This window comes from Sciurus vulgaris (assembly GCF_902686455.1).
Source record: "Sciurus vulgaris genome assembly, contig: HiC_scaffold_580_arrow_ctg1, whole genome shotgun sequence".
Lineage (NCBI taxonomy): Eukaryota > Metazoa > Chordata > Mammalia > Rodentia > Sciuridae > Sciurus > Sciurus vulgaris.
In genome coordinates this window covers 378,861-386,116 of record NW_027632443.1, presented here as the reverse complement: position 1 = coordinate 386,116, position 7,256 = coordinate 378,861, and the positions used below count along the sequence as shown (strand labels likewise).

Sequence of the window (7,256 nt, the reverse complement as noted above, 5' to 3'; positions counted from 1 at the left end):
TGATTTGGGCTTTGATTTTTAACTATTTCCTGTCTTCAACTACTTTTGGTGTTGGTCTGCTCTTCTTTTTCTAGGGCTTTGAGCTGTAGTGTTAAGTCGTTTATTTGTTGATTTCTACTTCTTTTGTTGAATGCACCCCATGAAATAAATCTTCCTCTAAGTACTGCTTTCATAGTGTTCTAGAGATTTTGATATGAAGTGTCTTTGTTCTCATTTACTTCTAAGAATTTTTAAATTTTCCTCCTGATGTCTTCTGTCATTCATCATATAATAGTGTGTTATTTAATCTCCAGATATTGGAGAAGTTTCTGTTTTTTATTCTGTCATTTATTTCTAATTTCAATCCATTATGATCTAATATAGTACAAGGTAGTATCTCTATCTTCCTGTATTTGCTAACAGTAGCTTTGTGACATAAAACATGGTCTATTTTAGAGAAGGATCCATGTGCTGCTGAGAAGAAAGTATATTCGTTCTTTGTTGGATGGTATATTCTATATAAGTCGGTTAAATCTAAATTGTTGATTGTGTTATTAAGATTTATGGTTTATTTATTAAATTTTTGTTTGGAAGATCTATCCAGCGGTGAGAGAGGTGTGTTAAAATCGCCTAGTATTATTGTGTTGTGGTCTATTTGATTTCTGGAATTGACAAGGATTTGTTTGATGTACATGGATGAGCCAATGTTCGGGGCATAGATATTTATGATTGTATGTCTTGCTGATTTATGCTTCCCTTAATCAGTTTGTAATGTCCTTCTTTATCCCTTCTGATAAGTTTTGGTTTGAAGTCCACATTATCGGAAATGAGGATGGATACTCCAGCTTTTTTGCTGTGTCTATGTGTATGTTATGTTTTTTCCCATCCTTTCACCTTTAGTCTATGGGTATCTCTTTCTATGAGATGAGTCTCTTACAGGCAGCATATTGTTGGATTTTTCTTTTTAATCCAATCTTCCAGTCTATGTCTTTTGATTGATGAGTTCAGGCCATTAACATTCAGGGTTATTATTGTGATATGATTTGTATTTCCAGTCATTTGACTCATTTTTGTTTTTTGACATGATTTGGTTTCTCCTTTATTTGGCTATTCCTTTAGGCTAGTTCCTCCTGTTGCTGATTTACATCGTTGTTTTTCATCTCTTCCTTATGGAATATTTTGTTGAGAATGTTCTGTAATGCCAGTTTTCTTTTTGTAAATTCCTTTAGCTTTTATTTATCGTGGAAGGATCTTATTTCATCGTCAAATCTGCAAGTAAGTTTTGCTGGGTACAAGATTCTTGGTTGACATCTGTTTTCTTTCAGGGCTTGGTAAATGTTGTTCCAGGCCCTTCTAGCTTTTAGGGTCTGCATTAAAAAATCTGCTGATATTCTTATTGGTTTCCCCCTAATGTAATTTGATTCTTTTCTCTTCCGGCCTTTAAAATTCTGTCTTTATTTTGTATGTTAGGTATTTTCATAATAATGTGCCTTGGTGTGGGTCTGTTGTAATTTTGTATATTTGGAGTCCTATAAGTCTCTTGTACTTGGTTTTCCATTTCATTCTTCAGATTTGGGAAATTTTCTGATATTATTTCATTGAATAAATTGTTCATTCCTTTGGTTTGTTTTCTAAGCCTTCCTCAATCCCAATAATTCTTAAATTTGGCCTTTTCATGATATCCCATAATTCTTGTAGATTCTGTTCATGATTTCTTACCATCTTCTCTGTTTGGTCAACTTTGTTTTCAAGATTAAATATTTTGACTTCAATATCTGAGGTTCTGTCTTCCAAGTGTTCCATCCTATTGATTATGCTTTCTATGGAGTTTTTAACTTGGTTTATTGTTTCCTTCATTTCAAGGATTTCTGTTTGTTTATTTTTTTCAGTATCTCTAACTCTTTATTGAAATGATCTCTTGCTTCCCGTATTTGCTCTTTTAACTGTTGATTGGTGTGATCATTTAATGCCTACATTTGCTCTTTCATCTCCTTCTTCAATGTCTGCATTTGCTCTTTCATCTCCTCATTTTCTTCCCTGGTTGTTTTAATTATGTACATTCTGAACTCCCTTTCTGACATTTCTTCTGCTATGCTGTAATTGGGTTTTATTGATATAGTATCTAGGTTTGTTTGGGACATTTTCTTCCCTTGTTTTCTCATATTGGTCTGATGTCAGTGGGACTCTGTGATATTGCAGATTTCCTCTATTGGCTTATAGTGTCCCTGTAGTTTTCCAGTGTATCAACTCCCAGCCTTCAGTAGCCTGAATTCTTGGAGTAACTTGATAATGCAGTGCTTCTGAAGAAAGCTGCCCCAAGCCCATTACTTGTTCCAGGGCTTGGAGCTGGCTCTGTATGGAAAGGCTCTCACTGGGGGGCCTCCTCGGAGCAGCTGGCCATGTGGGAGGAGCCCACCACCAGAGTGCACAGGGCTGCCTGGGGAAGACTCTAGCTGCCCTGCCCTACTCTAATAAGCTGCCCAAAATCCGGTCCTGCCATCCAGGCCGAGCTTCACTGAGTGTGGAAGTCTCACCCCGTGGCTCTGTTTAGTCCAAGTCTCTCAATGCCTCCCCTTCTTAAATCCTGGGTTCTGGAGTGACTGGAAATGAAGTCACTCTCTAGTCCGCCATCTTGGATCGCCCTGTGGAAAAAGTCTGTGGCTGGAAGGGGCAGGGCTGCCTGTAGAGGTCTCTGGCTGCCCTGCCCTGGTCCCAGAGTCTGCTTGTGGGTCGGAGCTCTCCGCTGGCTTGGGGACTTGTGGCTGGCTCTGTGTAGAAAGGCTCTCACTGCACGGTCTGCTCTGAGAAGCTAGCCTAGAAAGGCACTTCCCGCTGGAGGGAGCTGGGCTGCTTGGGGAAATCCCTGGCTGCCCTGTCCTGGTCCCTGAAGCAACCTGCAGGCCAGAGCTCACAGCGCTGGCTCAGGGACTTGGAGCTGGTTCTGTGCAGAAAGGCTCTCACTGGGGAGCCTGCTCCAAGCAGCTGGCCATGTGGGAGGAGCCCACCACCAGAGTGCACAGGGCTGCCTGGGGAAGACTATAGCTGCCCTGCCCTACTCTAATAAGCTGCTGGAATCCGGGCTTGCCACCCAGGCCGAGCTTCACTGAATGGGGGAGACTCACCCCATAGCTCTATTTTAGTCCGAGTCTCTCAGTGCCTCCCCTTCTTGAATCCTGGGTTCTGGAGTGACTGGAGATGCAGTCACACTCTAGTCTGCCATCTTGTATTGCCCCCTCTATTCATCTGCTTTTCACTCATTTATTTAATTTTAATTAGTGCTATCTGCACATATATAAAAATGTAATTTATGGTTTTATGTTTATATATGCCCAAAATATTATTTCACTTAATTTTTTCCACGTTTATTCTTTCCTGTTTCTTCTCCCTCTTCCTCAATCTCCTCTCATCTTCCCTATTTATAAAATCCAGTACCCCCAATTTTGCCTTGTTTTGCTTTAGCTGCCCCACATTAAGAAAACTTGACCTTTGACTTTCTGAGTCAGATTTATCTCACTTATCATAATATTCTCCATTTCCATTTATTTACTGGCAAGTATCATAATTTAAATCTTTTTTATGGCTGTAAAACTCCTGTGTTTTTGTATGTGTGTTTGTGTGTGTGTGTGTGTGTGTGTGTGTGTGTGTGTGTGACAGTTTCTTAATCCATTCATCTATTAAAGGTCATTGAACTCTTCATAATTTGGTTATTGTGAATTGTGCTGCTGTAGATATAAATGTGAATGTAACAAAATATTGTTTTAATTACATGTAGTTATGTATCCATGATTATTTAGATGTTTTTCTGATATCTGTATAAATCAGTCATAAGAACACTTCACTATTAATCAAATATTATTTGAACATATATACATATTTGATTAGTAGTGAATTTTTCTACATATAAATATCTAGAATATTAATGTAAATGTTTCTTTTTTCTTTTTTCTTTTGATTCATTGTATGCATATGGGGTATAACTATCATTTCTCTGGTTGTACTTGAAGTAGAGTCACTTTTGGGTAATCATACGTGTATATGGGGTAATGATATTTGTCTCATTCTATTATTTTTTCTTCCCTACCCCTACCCCTCACTTTCCTCTATAAAATTCAACCTTCCTCCATTTTTGACTCCCTTCCACCTCCCATTACATATCATCATCCACTTATCGGATAAATCATTCAGCCTTTGCTTTTGTTGAGATTGGCTTATTTCATTTAGCATGATATTCTCCAACTCCATCCATTTAGCTGCAAATGCCATAATTTTATTCTTCATTGTGGTTGAATAATATTCCATTGGGTATATATACCACAGTTTATCCATTCATCTACTGAAGGGCATCTAAGTTGGTACCACACCACAATCTTGCTATTGTGAATTGATCTGTTATAAACATTGAAGTAGCTGTGTCACTGTAGTATGCTGATTTTATGTCCTTTGGATATAGGCCAAGTGGGATAGCTGTGTCAAATGGTGGATCCATTCCAGGTTTCCTGAGGAATATCCATACTGCTTTCAAGAGTGACTCCCCCCATTTACAACCTCACAAGCAATGTATGAGTGTTTTTTTTTCCCACATTCTAGCCAACACCTATTGTTGCATGTATTGTCTTTTTTGTTTATGCAACTTTATTGAAGAAAAATAAATCAATTACTAGCAGAGCTAATAGTTGATTAGAAGACATTTGCCACATAACTTGCATCATTTATTCAGTGCTATATTAAACAGTGTATTGGAAGATAGATTAATTAATAGCCCCAAGTCTCCTAACAATTTAAATAAAAATTACAAAATGTTTTTTGACCCTATTTTGAAATACATTGGGTGTTTGACGTTCAATTTCTATTCTTTGTAGAACAAGAATAGGACATCACTTTATTGACATGCATAAAATACATCACATTTTCTGTTCTGCTAATGCTATAAATTCAATGCCAATTCTCCAGCCACATCAGTTATGAGCATAAAGTATATCATGAAGCCTCAAATCTCTAACAGTGGGATGTTTAAACAAAATGGGTGCTTCTAGAATAATGCTGCTTCCTTTGATGTGAAAGGTGAGCATCCATCTCCCTCCCCCTCAGATGATTTCTTCAGCATGTTAGAGCAGTGAGGAATGCTTTAGTCTCATAACCAAGTTAGAGTGAAGACATTTGCCACATGACACACATGCCCCATTTTCTTTAACAAATTCTGAATCTTGGGCAATTGTTCTCTTGTAACTACTTTGTAGTTTCTAAAAGCATTTATTGTCCAAAGCTGGAAGAACTTAAGTCTTCTGAGATTAGCATGTGAATGAATGGAGGGAGGTAAACAAAAAATAAAATTAAAAAAGATGAGGTCTGATAGGGGAACAGCCGGATAAGAAGATCAAAAAAGGAACAATAATTTAAAATTTATTCCAGCTCTAATGCAGGTTATTCTGACTTTGAGGTAGCATCACATGGCATACTTCTGAGTTCATTCCTGAGATATTCTGTTGTACTTACCTCTGTCTGTTTTATAGATCCGTGCAACCTCTGGCACTAAAGGATCATCTGGGTTTGGATCACAAAGCAGTGAACAAATGGACAAAAGAACTTTAGAAATAGTTAAAGCAGGAGACCATTGTGATCTTAGAATATCTAGACAAATGCTTCCATTACTGTTAATATTTGGATGATAAATTCTTGTAAATGCAACCTTAGGTGGTTTGAAGCGGTAGTCTGTAGGAAAATGAATTAAAAAAGAATACCCACCTTGATATGGGCAGTCATTTATCATCCCCAACTGAACCTGCAGAACATTGTACTGGAGGGTCACGGGCCAAATCACTAAGTTCTTATTAATCCATTTCAGTGCCATAGTCTGTGATTTTTGTCTGGCTCCTCATTATCTCAGCATGCGCTCAAAGGTCAGATAATCAAAACTCTTGATTATCCGGCCGGTGGGGAAGAATTGTCTCTTTGTTCCACACCGGCTGTGCCAGATACAGGCGCCCAGCCAGCCAGGCGCCAGCCTCCCTTCCCTTCCCCTAGCTGTCCACACCCACGCATACAGAGGGGCCTGGGCCTCCTCCCCACGTGGCAGCTGGTGCCTCCCTGGCACTATGGGGTTCACTCGCATGACACAGCCACAAGATGTCCATCTGATGTTGCTTCTATTCCTGATAGAAACATTCTAATTTGGGGGAGATGAAATCTTATGGTAGTTTTTATTTGCATTTCTCATATTACTAGAAATGTTGAATATTTTTTCCTATATCTGTTGATTGCTTGCAGATCTTCTGTGAAGTGTCTGCTCATTTCCTTAGCCCATTTATTGATAGGGTTATTTCTATTCTTGGTGTAAAGTTTTTTTGAGTTCTTTATTGATTCTGGAGATTAGTGCTCTATCAGAAGTGTGTGTGGCAAAGATTTTCTCCCCACTCTGTAGGCTCTCTCTTGACATTGTTGATTATTTCCTTTTCTGAGAAAAAGCTATTTAGTTTGAATCTATCCCAATTTTTTATTCTTGCTTTTATTTTTTGTGTTTTGAGAGTCATGTTAAGGAATTCTGGTCCTAAGCAGACATGATAAAGATTTGGACCTACTTTTTTTTTCCATAAGGTGCAGGATTTCTGTTCTAATTCCTAGGCCCTTGATTCATTTTGAGTTGAGTTTTGTGCAGGGTGAGAGATAGGTGTTTAGTTTCATTTTTCTGCATATTGATTTCCACTTTTCCCAGCACCATTTGTTGAAGAGACTATCTTTTCTCCTTTTATGTTTTTGGCACCTTTGTCCAGAATGAGATAACTGCATTTATGTGGGTTTCTCTCTGTGTTCTCTATTCTGTACCATTGGTCTACCTGTCTACTTTGGTGCCAATACCATGCCATTTTTGCAACTATTGCTCTACAGTATAGTTGAAGGGGGTATTGTGATAACACCCACTTTGTTCTTTTTGCTAAGGATAGCTTTGGCCATTCTGGGTCTCTTATTATTCTGAATAAATTTTTTGATTGCTTTCTTTATTTATATGAAGAACATTATTGGAATTTTAATTGGAATTGCATTGAATTTGTATAGTGCTTTTGGTAGTTTGGCCATTTTGACAATATTTATTCTACCTATCCAAAAATATGGGAGATCTTTCCATCTTCTAAGATTTCTTTAATTTCTTTCCTTAGTGTTCTGTAGTTCTCATTGTAGAGGTCATTCACCTCTTTTGTTAGACTGATTCCCAAGTATATTTTTTGAGACTATTGTAAATAGGGGAGTTTCCTAATTTCTCTTTCAGAGGACTCACCACTTAT

General features: G+C 38.0%; 1 pseudogene across 1 annotated transcript; it reads right to left on the bottom strand.

Moving 5' to 3' along the window:
• Nucleotides 1-5,422: 5,422 nt before the first annotated feature.
• On the bottom strand, nt 5,423-5,827 carry LOC306652782 (ubiquitin-conjugating enzyme E2 D3-like; annotated as a pseudogene). Its single transcript has one exon. The product of its transcript is annotated as a ubiquitin-conjugating enzyme E2 D3-like (transcript).
• Nucleotides 5,828-7,256: the final 1,429 nt, after the last annotated feature.